Raw genomic sequence first — 18,107 nt, 5'->3', positions numbered from 1 at the left:
AATAAGAGACTCAGAAATTCAAGGATTTAATTGTTATAATAGTCAAGAAAAGCTGGCTCTATTTGCAGATGATATTATTTTATGCCTGATAAAACCAGAAAATGGCATTTCAGTATTGTAGAACATTTTGAGGCAGTTTCATATCTTTTCAGGATGCAAAATTAATGAAGCTAAAACAAAGGCAGTAGCTGTAAATTATATACTCACAAAGAATTGGTTTAGCAATATCCATATCTATGGGGACATGGTAAAAAAAGTACTTAGGAGCATGGATTAAAAAGGATTCCGTGCTGGCAGCTAAGGATATGTGGGAAGAGACTAAAGAAAATATAGTATGAAAACTGAGAAACTGGAAGCTCTGTTGTATGGATAGGGATAGCAAGATACAAGCAGTGAAATTTTTTTTAGTTCCTTTACTTTTATACACAGGTCAGGTATATTTTTATCAGCCAGAGGAGAAGTTGTGGATAGCAATTAATAAAGAGCTGAAGGATTATATCTGGGAGGGGAATATGGCAAGAGTCAAATGGGATAAGCTGATTCTTGCAATTGAACAAGGTGGTTTGGTATTGTCTGATATGAAGGAGTATTTCAGTTACACAGTTAAGGCTGCTATACATAGCACACACAGAAACCTATAATTCTAGGTGGAAATGGATGATGATGAAAGTCGAGGGAAGATCAAGAAACAAGGAGGGACTAGGCTTTTGGATTCAGATCCTTAGGGAGAATAACAGCAACCATACAGAATATTATATTCACAAAGTAGCAGAAAGTATTCTAAGAACTAGGCCAACACGTAAATGGAGAAAGGAGATCCTGCTGATAGGGATGACTGCAATTAGGGAGACAGACAATCGACAAGAGGGGGCTGGAATTTATTGGAGAAACCTGGCAAAAGAACCAAGGAATTGGGAGCAATAATTAGAGAGGGAAAGGTAATAGAATGGGAAGAAGCCAATAATTTATTTGGACTACAGGCTAGAGATGCTTTCCCTATCAAGGATTGATATCAAAGTATAGCCAAAGATAAAGAAATAGGGGATCTTAAACGAAAGACCAGCACTGGTAGAGTTTTTAGTAGAATCTAGGACAGAAGCTGCTGTTAAAGAGGGAATAATTAGTAGAGCATAAAAATACTGCATGATAACTATTAGAGTCAATCTGAGGAGGTTAGAAAGGATTGGGATGAGAGACTGGATAAGCAAAGCAATTCACAAAAAAACAATGGGGGATATATGTATGTCTCACAAATATGCAAGAAAGCTAGAAGATTTAGGAACTTTGTTTGGAAGTGTTTACATGGGTATTTTTATACCCCAAGTAGACTCCAAAGAATTTTTCCTCAGGTAGACTGCAAATATTGGAGGTGTGATGGGGAAGAAAGAGGTAATGGGTTATAGAATCATAGGATCATAGGAGATTACTAGGCTAATGACCCTAGGGCCCTTACAAGCCTAGCCAAGTTTTATCCTTATTTCCATGATCAGCACCTATCACTCCTGCCCAAGAGGGACATAGGTGGAACCCCTTGAGTGAATTTATGGTTACCCATCCTATCGTCCAGATTGCATTTGAAGAGGGCCAATGTGGTGCTCTGCTTGACATGAAGGTGGATTCTGTTCCAAAGCTCTGGTAACCTCTGGGAGACAAATCTGTCCCTCTGGCAGATTCTGTTAATGTCACATACCAGGTTAAGGCCATTAGATTGAGTAACCCGTGTACCATTTGACTTACAGATGTGCAGTATTTCTAATAAAGCAGGGTCAAAGATTGCTTGTATGCAAGGCAGAGATTGCCTCTGAGTAGTCTGTATGAAACAGAATAAAGTGACAGTGATTTCAGAAGATCTTCATAGGACAGATGCTGAAGACCTTGAATTTTCCTTGTGAGAAACTTTTGTGGCCTCTACAATTGCTGCAGGTGCTTGGAAAGCTACATACCAAAAGGGGCATTGTACTCAGTTATTGGCCTGATGAGGGAAGAGTACAAGAAGGTTATAACTTCTTTTTTTCTGGAGGCAATGTCCTTACTTATGAGATGAGCATTACAGAATGCCCTTCTTAGCAATCTGATGACATGGTGATCAAACGTAAGGTTGCTGTCACCCAGTGTGCCCAGGTCTCTCACCAATGAGTGCGTACTTAGGGTGTTGTTATTGATGTGGTAGTTAGCAGGAACATCACTCTTACCAAAAGGGATGATGATACATTTTTCTTGCATTGAGTTTAAGGCCATGACTTTGGCACCAGTCATTTGTTTGCATAAGACCCTCTTGTAGGATATTGACATCATTTGGAGACTCTATGACTGCTCCCAGTTTGCAGTCATAAGCAAACTTTGTCAGCCACAGATCTTTAGTTTTAGCTTGCACTCCTGAGAAATAGATTCCAAACATTAGATGTTCCAAGACTGATCCCTGTGGAACACCACTGGTTACAGGTCTGCTGTTGGAGGTGGATTCCCCTATTTTAACTATATGGGTTCTATCAGTGAGCCAGTTAGCGACCCATCTAATGATATACAGGTTGATACCTACCTGTGTGAGTTTGTCAGTTATAATAAATATATTTTCTGGGGGTATAATGAGCTGGCAGACTTTACTCTGTCAGAGATACTGGATGAGCAAATTGGTGTAAGGAAATGATTTTTTGAGCTATGATGGAATCAGAATTGCCTAGATATAGTAAGGCCTTGCAGAGTTTAATTATGGTAGCTGTCCAAAAAAAAAAAAAAAAAAAGATAAAAGAAGCAAAATCACTAGAAAATGAAAATCATAGTCTAGACCATGTTTACTAGAAGTAGTGAATATAGTAACAGAGATAAAACAACTGGAATTGGGTTCTTTAGGAGCAAATTACATAGCAAAAATGAGAATTGTGGGAACAATAATTGCAGAAGAGGACTGGGGCTTAAAAGAAGACAGGATTTGAATGAGCTGTGTAATGTTTGACTGATAATGACTAGATAGATTATAAGTGATGTATAATGTTTGCAACTAAAATTATGTCAGTATGGTTATATAAATGTATGATTACCTATGTCATATGTGATTATTTACTAAAGATGTTTCTTGTTTAAAAAAAAAAAGAATTGATATTGGTGTATATGAAGAGGGGATCTGCAGGTCTTTACCATCCTTATGAGTGACAGATACCACAGCTTCCTTCCAGGATGGAGGGGATCCTCTTCCTTCGCTATCCCACTGAATATCTTCTCCCAAACCTCTGCTATTCTGTCCTTATCAGTATCTCGCACTTCCTTGACATACTATCTTATCCAGGAGATTTGCTTCTCTTCATGTTATTAGTTGTATCTAACACTTCATGACATAGGCTTTATCACGGTTATTGCTTCCTCCTCAGACAATATACTTAATTCAATCCATCTCCTCATCTCCAGTCCACTTTCTTGTTGTTTCTCCCCATCCTCACTATATATCTACTCATAGAATTTCCCGAATTCCTCTAAAATCCCCCTAAGTTCCTATGTACTTTAACTGTTTCCTCCTTTTGAATCTCAAATAATCCTCTCTCTACTTCATTTTGTCATAACCTTATTGCTAATGCCCTGACCACTTGAGGGTTATTGTTAAAATACAACTTCTCTAATCCCACTATCTTCACTAGACTTTTCTCATTGTCAGTCTCCCCCTTTCAACTTCCTTTTCAGAACTCTTTCTCTGATCAGTAAGTTACCCCCTCTGTACCCTTCTGTTCATGCTTATTCTCTGTGATCTGTCTGACACTCTGTACCCTTCTGTTCATGCTTATTCTCTGTGATCTGTCTGACACTCTGTAACCTTCTGTTCATGCTTATTCTCTGTGATCTGTCTGGCACTCTGTACCCTTCTGTTCATTCTTATTCTCTGTGATCTGTCTGACACTCTGTACCCTTCTGTTCATGTTTATTCTCTGTGATCTGTCTGACACTCTGTACCCTTCTGTTCATGCTTATTCTCTGTGATCTGTCTGACACTCTGTAACCTTCTGTTCATGCTTATTCTCTGTGATCTGTCTGACACTCTGTACCCTTCTGTTCATGCTTATTCTCTGTGATCTGTCTGACACTCTGTACCCTTCTGTTCATGCTTATTCTCTGTGATCTGTCTGACACTCTGTAACCTTCTGTTCATGCTTATTCTCTGTGATCTGTCTGACACTCTGTAACCTTCTGTTCATGCTTATTCTCTGTGATCTGTCTGACACTCTGTACCCTTCTGTTCATGCTTATTCTCTGTGATCTGTCTGACACTCTGTACCCTTCTGTTCATGCTTATTCTCTGTGATCTATCTGACACTCTGTACCCTTCCATTCACGCTTATTCTCTGTGATCTGTCTGACACTCTGTAGCCTTCTGTTCATGCTTATTCTCTGTGATCTGTCTGACACTCTGTACCCTTCTGTTCATGCTTATTTTCTGTGATCTGTCTGACACTCTGTACTCTTCTGTTCATGCTTATTCTCTGTGATGTCTGACAGTCTGTACCCTTCTGTTCATGCTTATTCTCTGTGATCTGTCTGACACTCTGTACCCTTCTGTTCATGCTTATTCTCTGTTTGCTTCTGATTTATTCCATGCTTTGCTCACTTCACCTTCAAGCCACCAATTTGGAAATCTCCAGTGTGCTGGCAAAATAGTTTCTTTTCCAAACCCCAATTAACACTAATCAGCACATGATCAGTTAATGTAAAAGGTTCACAGTCAACCACTTTGACAAACTTAATGGATTCCAGATTTACATATCCATGGACTCATCACAACCAGCACTTATGCTTGCTAGAGAAAAATGTATAGCCATCCTGTTCCCCTTCAATAAGTCATATTCATCATACATCCTTCCAGCCTACATCCCTCGTGTATTCTTTCAAAAACTGCCCTTCCATCATAACCTTATGCTTTCTGGGGACAGTGTCTACATCCATTGTAGAAGTAACCACATTCCAGTCCCCTATGATTAAATTAATTCCTCTTTGAAATGTTAATATGATTTGAAAATAGTTCTCATTCGCTGGGCTGAATACTTGGCTGAAAATACACAGACTAACATTATTTTATGTTCATTTATTGTACCCCCTAATCCCAGCATAATCCCCTTGTCATTCTCCAATGTGTCCTCTATCAGCAACAGTAAATCACTGTTTATTAACCAAACCCCCCTCTCCTTCTTCTTCAGTTCAAGCACAAGCTACTTCCATGGTGAAAACTTTCCTTAGTTCCTAAGTGCAACTCTTTTATAGCATTCACTTACATGCCTGTCTTCTTTGTATATCTAAAAATACTTTTTTTTAATCCTGTTCACTCACCATTGACATTCCAACGTACCACCCCTACAGTCTTAATTTATTCTCCATATCAAATCATATGTATCCTCATGATCAAACCACACAAACCATGGGCATATCCAGCATTACCCACACCCAGTAGTGGGTTATTGTTTAAATATTAGAGAGGTGAACTCTGTTAGTACCACAAATGCAATAAAGGATACAAAGTAACATAAAATAGTTACTGAGCGCCATTCTTAGTACCCCAAATGCAATAAAGCATACAAAGTAACATGACATAGATACTGAGCCCTGTTCTTAGTACCCTAAATGCAATAAAGGATACACTGTAATATCACATAGTTTCTCAGCTCCGTTCTTAAAACCCTAAATGCAGTAAAGGATACAACATAATCATCATCATCATCATCACCCCTCTTTTTCCCATTTTCTACATGGGCCAGGGTGTTGTGCCAACTGTCAACATTTCTATCTATTCAGTGCCTCTCTCCTACCTTCTTTGACACTCACGCCTGAATGTTGCAGGTCTTATCTCACACAATCCATTCACTTCTTTGCTGGATGCCCTTGTTTCCACTTGCTTCTTCCTGTCTGTACAAATCTTCTTTACCAGATTGTCTTATGCTTTTCTGCATATGTTCCTGAACCACTGCAATCTGTTCTCTTTGACTTTTTCTGCAGTTGGAGCTACTTTGGCTTCTGCTCTTATGTCCTCATTTCTTCATCTGTCCCACAGTGTCCATCCTGCCACCCATCTCAGGCACTTCATCTTCATAACTTCTAGCTTCCTCAACTGTTCAGCCTTTACTGCCCATGCTTCTGTACCATACAGTAGGACTGGTCACACCACTGTTTTGTACACTTACTTTTCAGCTTCTTTGGCATTCTTGTGTTATATACTACACCTGACATTCTGTGCCAGTTGAATGCAGCCCCTTCTGATTTTAGCTCTGACCTCCTCATTCAGACTTCCCTGCTTCTCAACCACCCCTCCCAGATACTTGAAGCTGTTAACCTGTTCCACTGTTTTTCCTTATATCTTAGTTCTCAGCTTCTTTTGATGTCCCCCATTTGCTGCCATTAAAACTGTCTTATTTGTACTCCATTTCATCCCCTGTGCCTTCGGTTTTGCATTCCATTTCCCTATTCTTTGCTGAAGTTTTTGCTCAGTGTCTGTATACAGCAACGTTGTGATCTGTCCCCTCCAACCTGTTTGCTAATGTAGGCTATCACCAGTATGAACATCAGTGGGCTCAGAGCTGAACACTGATGCATATCCACTCCCACTGGGAACCCCTCTGTGAGACTGAGCACTGTTGATGCTTAAGGCATAGGGTCCTTGTACATAGCTTGTATAAATTCTGCCAGTGTTTCCCGGGACTTTGGACCAGACTGGACTGCCCATATCAGGTTTCTTGAGACCTTGTCATAAGCTTTCTGCAAGTCGAACAATGCCCAGTTGGACTCTTTCCTCATCTCAATCTTCTTTTCAGCTATCAGTCTTACTGCAGACATCAGGTAATATAACATAGTTACTGAGCCCCGTTCTTAGTACCCCAAATGCAATAAAGGATATAATGTAATATGACATAGTTACTGAGCCCTGTTGTTGTACCCCAAATGCAATAAAGGATACAATGTAATATGACATAGTTACTGATCTCAGTCATCTTACTGTTAGCTTTAATGTACTATTGGTATAAAACGCGGTAAACGCGCGTTAGCGCAATTTAGCGCGGAGCTGCCACTGTTGCACACTAGGGCAGCGCCGGTTAAGCAGGTTTAAACTATTCGGGCTACCTAAAGTCCACTCTTCAAATTTTCCCTTAAAACTACCTTCCTCGAACTATACTACTGATCAAATCTGCGTATCCTATAACTAAAAAGATCATCTCTACTTGAGTCCAAGTAGACTATTCTCTATCTGTTAAACCTAGCACTTGCTCCTACTTATTACCTTGATACGGCACTCTTGTCATTGATAGTACCCCAAAAAGGCAACCCCCCATTTCTCGGTCACCCACGTCCCCTGGAATCTTTTTTTAAAGTTTTTTGTCTATCCTTCTAGCATGTCGAGGGATCAGTTGCTAGTGTCCTCTCCTGCTCAGCTGGTGAACCTGGGAATATTGAGGCAATGTTACAATTGCCTCATGTACACAGACAACCCTCTCCTCCTCCCACAAAACACAAATACATGCGAGAGATGCAACTATACGGCCAAACTGGAGGCTGAGCTCTCTCAACATAGGACTGGCAAGACCAGTCAGGAGGAGAAGGTTACCACACACACTATAGACCCAGTCTCACATAGTACCATTACAACCTCAAATCATACACATAAACACACAAAGACATACTCGGAGGCTCTGATCAAAAATCTACCAAAACAGCAGAGGCCACCAAAGCAGACACCCAAACAACCACCACCTCAGAACACAACACCTGCAACACATAGACCTCACAGTCAGAGTGTCAAACAGTCACAGCCCTTAAGGCCAAACACAATGCCAGACACACTAGTCATTGGTGACTCCATAGTCAGACACACTGACGCCCCGCCACCAGACTGAGTAAGGAGAAGGTCACAGTAAGCTGCCTGTCGGGCGCTAGAATCTGCCACATAACGCAAGCACTCAGGTCTCTCAACAGCAGGTACAAATATGACTCAGTCATTGTCCACGCTGGTGTAAATGACCTGAGACGTACCTCCTTGGACTACATGAAAAGAGACATTGAGGAGCTCTCTGATTATGTAGCCCAGGCAGGTATGACCCTGACCTTGAGCAGTATCCTACCTTCACCAAGAATGATGCCACAATACAGAGATAAGATGATCAGCTTTAACAATTGGCTTAAACACTGGTGTCATTCAAAGGGGATCCAGTATCTGTCTGCCTGGGATGACATGCTGGACAAGCCATGCTGCTTCGCAAGGGACGGCTTGCACCTGTCACCCCTGGGATTCCGGATATTGGCAAAGGCTCTTGCCACCCCCATAGTGCCTTTTTTAGGCAAGGCTCAAATTCTAAACCTACCACCCTAGAACACAAAAAAGGAAAAAAACTAAGGGTAATGCTGCTCAATGTCAGAAGTCTAAATCTCAAAATGCACGCACTCGAGGCTCTTCTCAGTATGGAGAACATCGATGTCTGTGCTGTGACAGAAACCTGGTTCAAGGCTCCTGATAGCACCCCAGCGCTATCAGGTTTTACCTCATATCATGCGTTCCGGCCCCAAAATCCGGACAATACAAAGAAAGGAGGGGGGGTATCCATATTCATCAAGGACACCCACACCTCAAGACTGGTGGCAACGCACGATGCATCGGAGACCATCCAGGTGCAATTATCCATAAGCAAGACTGCTCTGCAAATTGTAGCATGTTACAGGCCACCCTCACAAACTCAGGAACCTCACATGGCCTTCCTGAAAACACTAGAGGGGATAAATGTATCACCAAACACCATCATACTAGGTGACTTCAATTACCCTAATATAGACTGGGAACACTACTCAAGCCCAAACACCCTAGCCCAAAAGTTCCTGGAATTCATAAACTCAGATGCCATGGAACAACTAGTCACCATCCCCACAAGAGGAGATAACATACTTGATCTCATCATCACGAACATGGGAGCACAATGTTCAACACCGGAAGTATACCCCTCACTGGTGAGATCAGATCACAAACTAATCTCGCTGGAGGTCCTCATCCCACCCCCACCTGAAATAAAAAAGACCACAGTAAAGAACTTCTCAAAAGCCGACTTCACACTTCTAAAGACTAGTGTGGTCTCCTTTCAGGCCCCCGAGCCGGAAAACAATACTCAAGCCGCTGAATCACTTACAAATGCCTTCTACCAGCACCTGCAGGACTGCATGGATAAGGCAATCCCAAGCAAAACAAAGACTCTTTGTACCAAAGGCAAGCGTCCAGTCTGGTGGACCCCAGCCATAAACAAACTCTACAACAAAAGGAGGAAGCTACTACAAGATAGAGCAAAATCCTTAAAAGGTAAGACACCCTTGATCACTATAAGTAAAAACTAAGAGCTCTCATAAAATCATCCAAAGCAAATTTCGAGAGAAAAATAGCTAAAGACTCAAAAGACAATCATAAGGCCTTCTTTAGCTATGTTAGAAACCTAGGAGGAAACTCCCAGATATGCTCAGAACTAGTTCAAAATGATGTGAAGATTACTGATCCTACAGACATTGCCAACATACTGGCTGACAGGTTCAGTGCAAACTTCTCCCCTCCCCAAAAGGAGAGATATCTATACCAAACGAGTGCAGCCCCCAAACATCTCCAGCCCAAGTGAGAACTGCTCTCTCCAAAGCAAAAACACAGCATCCATGGGACCTGATGGTGTCCCCAGCTGTGTGCTCCACGAACTCAATGAGGAATTAAACCCACAGCTAGGGCAGCTGTTTAATCAAAGTCTTACCTCTGGATACGCACCCAGGAGTGGCGCACTGCAACTGTGGTCCCACTTCACAAAGGTGGTGCCTCCACAGACCCTGGAAATTACCGCCCATTAGCTTGACAAGCCTTATCTGCAAAGCCATGGAGAGGATCATAATGGACCTCATAAATAAAGACATAGGGAATTTGCAGACTTTGGATCCAACCCAGTTTGGCTTTGTCAAAGGCAGATCATGCCTTTTAAACTTGGTTGACTTTTTCAAACAGTCACCAAAGCCATTGATGAGGGAAAGGCAGTCCATACAGCCTACCTCGATCTGGCTAAGGCCTTCGATACAATACCCCACTCGGGTATCATTGAAAAACTCATCAGCTTAAATGTTAACCCATACATCACAAGATGGGTTGCAAACTGGCTGAGTGACAGAACCCACAGGGTCAGAGTTGCTGGCGCCATGTCAGACTCAAAGCCTGTCACAAGTGGTGTCCCACAGGGCTCAGTCCTGGGCCCACTCTTGTTTGGCATCTACTTTTCCGAGTACAAGCAAACACAGGAGGGTTATGGCTGACAAAGTTTGCAGATGACTGCAAACTGGGCCATAGTAGAAAACACATCTGACACAGATATCCTTCAGAAGGGTCTCACAGAAACGGATAACTGGTGCCAGAGCCACGGCCTAAAGTTAAATGCCAAAAATGCATAGTCATACCCTTCGGGAAAAACAAGGTTACCCCTAGCTACCAAATAGGTGGCAATCCACTGAGCACAGAAGAAGTTATCAGGGACCTGGGGACCCAGGTTGATAGTAGTCTGTCATTCGACACCCATGTAGCTAAAGTAGTTAGGAAGACCTTCTACATTGCCCACCTTATCATGAAGGGATTCTCATCTAGATCAAGGGAGGTCATAGTCTCCCTTTACTCATCACTCATCAGACCAATGATTGAGTACAATGCCCCATTCGGAATGTATCTGACCCGACACTTGCAGCAGCTGGAGAGGCCACAAAAGTTCCTCACCAAAAGGATAAAGGGTCTCAAAATCTGTCCTATGCTGCCCGACTGAAAGAACTCAAGCTCTATTCAGTCGCCACCGCTTGCTCAGAGGTGACCTTTGCCTAACATACAAGGCCATGTCAAACCCAGATTTGATGAATATGCTTCACCTCAAAAAATCTAGATCCATCAGAGCCACAAGGGCGGGAGACTTAAACCTCGACACGGCTATTAATAGGACGTGCTGGAGGGATAGATTCATCACCCAAAGACTCCCTATGCTGTGGAACAAAATCCCGGTACATGTGAGGCAGAGCACCTCGCTGGCCTTGTTCAAGAGAAATCTTGACCAATGGATGGGAGATCGCAGATATACCCCAGGGATTACCTCAGTGTCACTGCTCGACAGAGGCACAGCAAAATAATGGGTATAGTTCCCCATACTAAAGGGGTGGCGTAAGCCACAAAACGATGGGCTAGGCTTGTAAATGCCCTCGGGCAGATAGCCTAGTATGAACCTATGAACCTATGAACCTATTGTTGTATTTGCATTCTAACACCATCTTTTGCACTCACGGTCTATGTATTTTCACCAATATTCTCTCTACAAAGACTTAATTTCCCTCATATGTGTTGCTTCTGCTCCCTATTGCTTTATTTTCTAAGCTAATCTGGAACAATTTTTTTGGTCACTTGACATGCCATGGAATGAGGGGGGGGCAACCTTCAAAAATCACTTTCAAGAATACCAATTCTAAACAAAAACTTACATTGACTTCCCAAAGATGTGACCATTCAAACACTTTGCCAACTGCTTTAATCACCTCTAAAAACTGCTGAGGGTTACCTTGAGTCTGTCCTGTTCAGCCATTCTGCTATCTCTACTAATGCTAAACTCTCTCTGTCTTTTGACACCTGTGTGATGTAGATTTCTTTTTTATTTAGACCACTTAAAGTCAGGCAAGTTCCTATCCAGGTTTAATTTGAGAAAATAAACCCCTTAAGACACAGTAACCTGTTAACATTTACTCTCAGAGTGGGGCGTATCATTACCATGTGCACTTCAGAGAACTACCACACCAGAAGTCTGTTGCATTGTTATTTCCATCTGAATGTGGATTCTTGTTCCATCCTGGTTCTTTTCATATTAGTAAAAAAAGACAATGTCATAGCAACGCCAAAGGTTTAATTAAAAAAATTGTATAATCAATAAATAAAATACAAAGCCTTCGGATAACAATATTTCCTCAGTGCAATATCAGATAAAATACAAACAATTGGCCCACATTTAAATAACAAATAAATGTAGTCACAAGACACAATTCAGCTAACCATAATACAAAATCAATTAGTTAATTTAAAATCATTTCATTTCAAGCAAAGTTGTTTATGCTTAAGAACAGGTTTAATAGTAACCGTTCTGTTTATACCAGGCGCATGGTCCACTCTTAACCTTATTATCTAGTTACCTTCTGTTTAACTCCAAACTATTATTTATATCACCTCCTCTTAACAATTTGTGCAAAATATCAATTACTCTAAAGGTGAACTCATGCTGATTGCCATACTCAGCTCTATGTTTTGCAATAGCATTGGTTAGTACAGCTCTGTGAGTATCTGATCTATGTTCAGTTATACGATCCCTTGACCTTTTAGTTGATTTCCCCACATAAAAACTAGAACAACACTTGCATGTAGCTGAATAGACTACATATGATGTATTGCAAGTGGCTGTACATTTAAAATTATATTCTTTTTGCATTACAGGGTGTAGAAGAATACTGCTGTTACATATGATATTGCAACATGAGCAGTTTAGGCAGGGATGAGTGCCGGCTTTATTAAAAACTAGTCGCTTCCTATCTACCTGCATGTCTTTGTAACATAATCTGTTTTTTAAATTAGAATAGTTCTTATAAGCAAAAGAGGGATGCCCAGGTAAAATATGTGATAATTCAGGTAATACTCTCAAAATATTCCAATTTTTTGACACAATTTCCTTAACTTCAGGAGTGCATCTACTATATGTGGTCACATAAAAATTATTGTTTCATTAAAACATGGTTAAATAATGGTATCGTTCAGAAAATAAGGTTTAGCAGTGCTTCCTCTTGCATTAATTATCTCATCTCTTTGCTGTTGGAGCATATCTATATTATAATCCCTTCCCTGAAATGATTTTTAATTAACTAACTGATTTTGTATTATGGATGGCTGAATTGTGTCTTGTGACTACATTTATTTGCCATTTAAATGTGGACCAGTTCTCTGTATTTTATCTGATATTGCATTGAGGAAGGATTGTCATCTGAAAGCTTTGTATTTTATTTATTGATTGTACTGTTTTTTAATTAAACCTTTGGCGTTGCTAAGCCATTGTCTTTTTTGTATTGTTTCCGCCTTTGAGTGGCTAGCTTCATCACGGCAATCTATTTAACCTTTGTCTTTTCATACTAGTCCCATCCTAGTGTTGTGTTTTAACATAAGGTAGGGCGCATTACCGTGGTACCGTACGACCATTTTGATGGTGCTTCTTCCTATTTCCTTTGAACAGGAGGAATCATTATGTTTTTTTTTTTTTTTTTTTGCCAAATTGAGAATTTAACAGTTTGGCAATTACATAACCAATTTACAATTACTTAGCCACAATTGCAACTGGAACTAAAAGTGACATAAGTACCTCTTGCCCATCCATGAATATTAATGTCGGAAACACGTTTAGGTACATTTTGTCTTCCAAGTTCTGAAACTAATTTTAAAATGGTTTTAATTGTGAATAGGTGCAAAACAACTTTTGTTTTTGTTTAAAAAACTGTTCACATGCCATGATGCATGTGAACACTTTATGCAAAAACAAAAGGTTGTTTTGCACCTTAAAACAAGATATTTAAGCAAGAAAACCAAACAGCTCATGAACATGAGAGATAAAGCTTGGAAAATTTGGATGCACAACAAATCACTTGCCAACCTACAAAATTCAAGCAACTCAGAAATTCCACTAAAATCAGGATTATGAAAGACAAGAAAGCTTCTTACACCAACTCCCAACACAAATAAAAGAACATCTTAGGATCTCCATTGACCTCCTCCTAAAATCAGGCCAAATCACGCAGCTAACACATCCACTAACAATCAGTCTACTAACATTGCCAGCTTCACTACTTCACACAAGCTGTGATCTCCCTTCTGGACAAAACTTCCTGGAAACTAAGTCCCCCACCTTCATAACAGAGACAGAACACTAGCATGACTGCCTTGGATCCAGTTCCCACATGTACTGTCAAAAAACACCTGCCCCTGATAACTTGCCAGCAGAATACCTCAGAATTGCAGCAATAGTCCCACATTTCCAGTCTATCGTAATAAACTAGTTGAACAATGAAAGCTATATTCCATCACTGTAGAAAAAAAACATGCATTCTGATACTGCACAGGGATGTCAACTCCACTGAAATCTCAAACTGCAGACCGATCCATCAAAGAAACCTATGTTCCATCACTGTAGAAAAAGTCCTACATTCCAATACAACACAAGGGTGGCAGTCCAACTGATATCTCTAACTACAGACCAATTGCTTTTCTGTCTCCACTTTCAAGAATACTGGAAACGTTTTCATTCACAACCCCGTCAGCAACCTCTTGTTCAACATCCACCATGGTTTTCAACACCACCACAGTACAACTACCTACCCCTTTCAGTTTCTCACGATTATCAACTGGCATAGAAATGATAGCAGTTTAACCTCACCTACATTCTTTGACCTCTATAAAGCTTTCAGCATCATCCCCCATCAACTGTTCATTGGTTCATAGGTGGGTACTAGGTTATTGGCCCTAGGGCCTTTATAAGCCTAGCCAAAAAGGTATCCTGGCTTTCGCCACCCAAGAAAATTATTTTCCTGTGCCCCTGTCGAGCAGAGCCACAGAGGTAATCCCCGGGGTGAATTTCCTATTTCCCATCCAGTCATCAATATTTTTCTTGCTAATGAGGAGCTTTGTTTAATATAGATAGGTAGTTTGTTCCAGAGTATGGTAAGTCTCTGGGACAGGAATCTATCCCTCCCGCATGTCCTGTTTATTGTGGTGACAAGGTTTAGGTCCCTAGAGCGTGTAGCTCAGAGGGATTGGGATTTCTTTAAGTGGAGCATGTCCAACAGCTCTAGGTTTGACATAGCTTTGTATGTTAGGCAAACATCACCTCTGAGTAGGTGATATGCAATGGAGTAAAGCTGGAGTTTTTTGAGACGGTCTGCGTAGGGCATCTGTTTGAGGCCAGTAATCCTCTTTATGAGGCATTTCTGTGGCCTTTCCAGTTGTTGTAGATGTCTTTTGAGGTACATACCAAAAGGGGCATTGTACTCTATAATAGGTCTAATGAGTGATAAGTAGAGGGGAACAATTACCTCTTTTTTCCTGGATGAGAAACCTTTGGTGGTGAGGTGTGCCATGTAGAAGGATTTCCTGACTACTGTGGTGATGTGATTATCAAAGGAGAGACTACTGTCCACCTGTGTCCCAAGGTCTCTTATCACACTTTCAATGTTAAGTAGACTACCACCTATGTGGTAGCTCATGGGTACAGAGTTTTTAACAAAGGGGATGACAATGCACTTTTTGGAATTGAGCTTGAGGCCATGGCTTTGACACCAGGCATCTGTCCCAGTAAGGCCCTTTTGTAGGATGTCCACATTGTTAGGAGTTTCAATTATGGCTCCTAGTTTTTAGTCATCTGTGAACTTCATTAGCTAAAGACCTTCTATGTTAGCCTGTACTTCAGAAAAGTAGATACCAAACAGGAGAGGACCCAAGACTGAACCCTGTGGTACTCTACTTGTTACTGGTCTGAAGTCAGATTTGGAGTCTGCTACTTTCACAGTGTGAGTTCTGTCAGTGAGCCAGTTGGCAACCCATCTTGTGACATAGGGATTTATACCTAGTTTAGTGAGTTTATCTATAATTCCAGAGTGGGGGATGGTGTCAAAAGCCTTGGCGAGATCTAGATAGGCTGTGTGAACCACCTTACCCTTGTCTATGGCTTTGGTGACTGCTTCAAAGATATCTATCAGGTTTAGGAGACATGATCTGCCTTTTACAAACCTAAACTGGGTGGGGTCCAGAGTTTGGAGATTACCAATGTCTTTGTTTATAAGTTCCATGATGATACATTCCATGGTCTTGCAGACCATGCTCATTAGGCTAATGGGGTGACATTTCCCTGTGTCTGTGTTGGCTCCCCCTTTGTGGAGTACTGCAAAGACTACCCTCTCTGGGTGTGCCTACATCCACCCTCTCCTGGTTCAATAATTATTTTACTTCAAGACATCAGACAGACAGATGTCAACATGAAATCTCAGCATTTCTCTGAGTGCTCACACAGTTGTACCCTAAAGGTTCCATCCTAGATCCCCTGCTATTCAATGTATTTATCAATGACCCTCATGCAGCAAGCAAAGAAGCTACTATCATCTGCACCACTAAATCCTAGATAGACTCCAACAGCTGACACATGACTCAATAAGTTCTGTCAAATCCTAGCTGATTCATTCTTATTTACTAATTAATCCAAAGCTCCCAAATGTGTATTCACCCCTAAGCAATATTCAGATGATACATCTCTGTCTCTGTCTCTCTTTTTTCACCATTTTTTTATCTAACTACCAAAATCAAATTTGTAATGTGCACAAAGCTTCTAGGTGTCATCATCAATGAAAATATGAACTTTGGCTATCATATAAAAGAAGTTAGAAAAAACTAATCAGAAGCTGATGGTCCCCTATCAAATCAATCCTTTCCTCATCAGCTCAAGTAGTAAAACTGTTGCCTCTTCTTTTGTCTTGCTCACGGTTCTCTATGCAGCTCCTTTCTCATTAATCTTCAAAGCTTCCAGCTGCAACTATGCAATTAGTGCTATAACAAAGCAATATTCACAGCTAACCTGCCCGACAGATAACATTACTGACTCACATTTAACCCTGGAAAATGATTAACTAATATTATTCAACATAACTCACCAACTAGATTCCTCTAGTCCTCTGACAAACTACTGCTACCAACTAGCAACTCTAACAACTATGAAGTGACTCACAATACTCGTGCTATATTGCCAAATTATGGAACTCCATCCCCCTTCCTCTTGAGCAAATTATTAAGGTCAAACCTTTCTCCAGTTAAAACACCATCTGCTGGAGTCATGACAGTGTTCATGCTCTTCACCTGGCTGACCTCACCACTATGTTTACTCCCCCGTCCTTTTCTTCCTCTGCTGTGTTGTACACCTTCACCTAAGACAACTTCCCCTCACTTCTCCCCTCCTTAGTTCCCACATATTTCTGTCCTCTCTCCTCTCATCTTACTTTTTCCTCTACTATTAATGTAGGTTCTACCACTCCCCTCCTTCCTGCCTAATTCCAATCTACCTTACTAGTATCCCCATCCTCTGCTATACACATTCTCTTCCACTCTGTGACTAATGCCTGCACTGTACCAGTTTAACATACCAGGTTAAAACGTCTTTCTAACAAGAAGCTATAATAAAGTTACCCAGCATTTTGGGAATGAATTCCTTCTGCTTTGCATGTCAGTAGCTACATAGGTATGCTGATGTATTACTGTTATTACTTTTAACCTATGTAAACTACAGATATATTGTTTCTTGTTTTATTATACCATTATACTATATATGCTGTAGTTAGTACAATCCTGCCGCATCTTAATGTAATATTTTTTTTCTGCAGCTTTTCCTTCTGAGCCTCACCTGAAATGAGTTCATCCCAGATGGACTATCCTGGTCAATAATGTAAACTAAATAAAACCTACATTCCCTTATGTATGTTCCAGTAGCTGCATCCTAGGTAGCAGGCAGGTGTCTGTCCCTTGTGCCATCTTTAATACACCTTCACAGAAATATGGTCCTGGTACATATGGGGACCCCTGACATGGGAAAGCATAAAACCAGTACATCCAGAGTACCTGCAGAAACCACAATAATGTGTCCTCACAAGGCTCTAATGGTGGAAGGTCCTTGCACAACAAACATACCATGGTGTATTAAATAGGATCTCCAAGCCAGGCACATTATAGTGCCGCACATGAGCCAGGCCAAAGTCTCAGCCTGAGGTCTATGTGTTTGAGTTTAATATGAATTGTTTTTATGTTTACTTGTTCTGTTGACAGGATTCAGATCACAAACGTTAAATACAATGTTATGTATCCTCCTCTTCTTCTGTAGTCATCTTTATGCCTATCATTCCTCTAAGTTATGAAGTGCCCTTGAGTTATGGTGGAGTATTTAAAGGAAAAAGAGAGCGATTTGCAAAGATGTGCCCTATGAAGAGCCAAAACTAATCTGCAGTGAAACAGTAGACAGTTGGTTGTGACTAGTTTACAGGGGGACCAC

The sequence above is a fragment of the Protopterus annectens genome, chromosome 17.part0, assembly GCF_019279795.1.
Source record: "Protopterus annectens isolate FY-2018-M chromosome 17.part0, PAN1.0, whole genome shotgun sequence".
Taxonomy (NCBI): Eukaryota; Metazoa; Chordata; order Ceratodontiformes; family Protopteridae; genus Protopterus; species Protopterus annectens.
The sequence above is the reverse complement of the archived record's forward strand: the minus strand, read 5'-3'. Positions refer to the sequence as shown.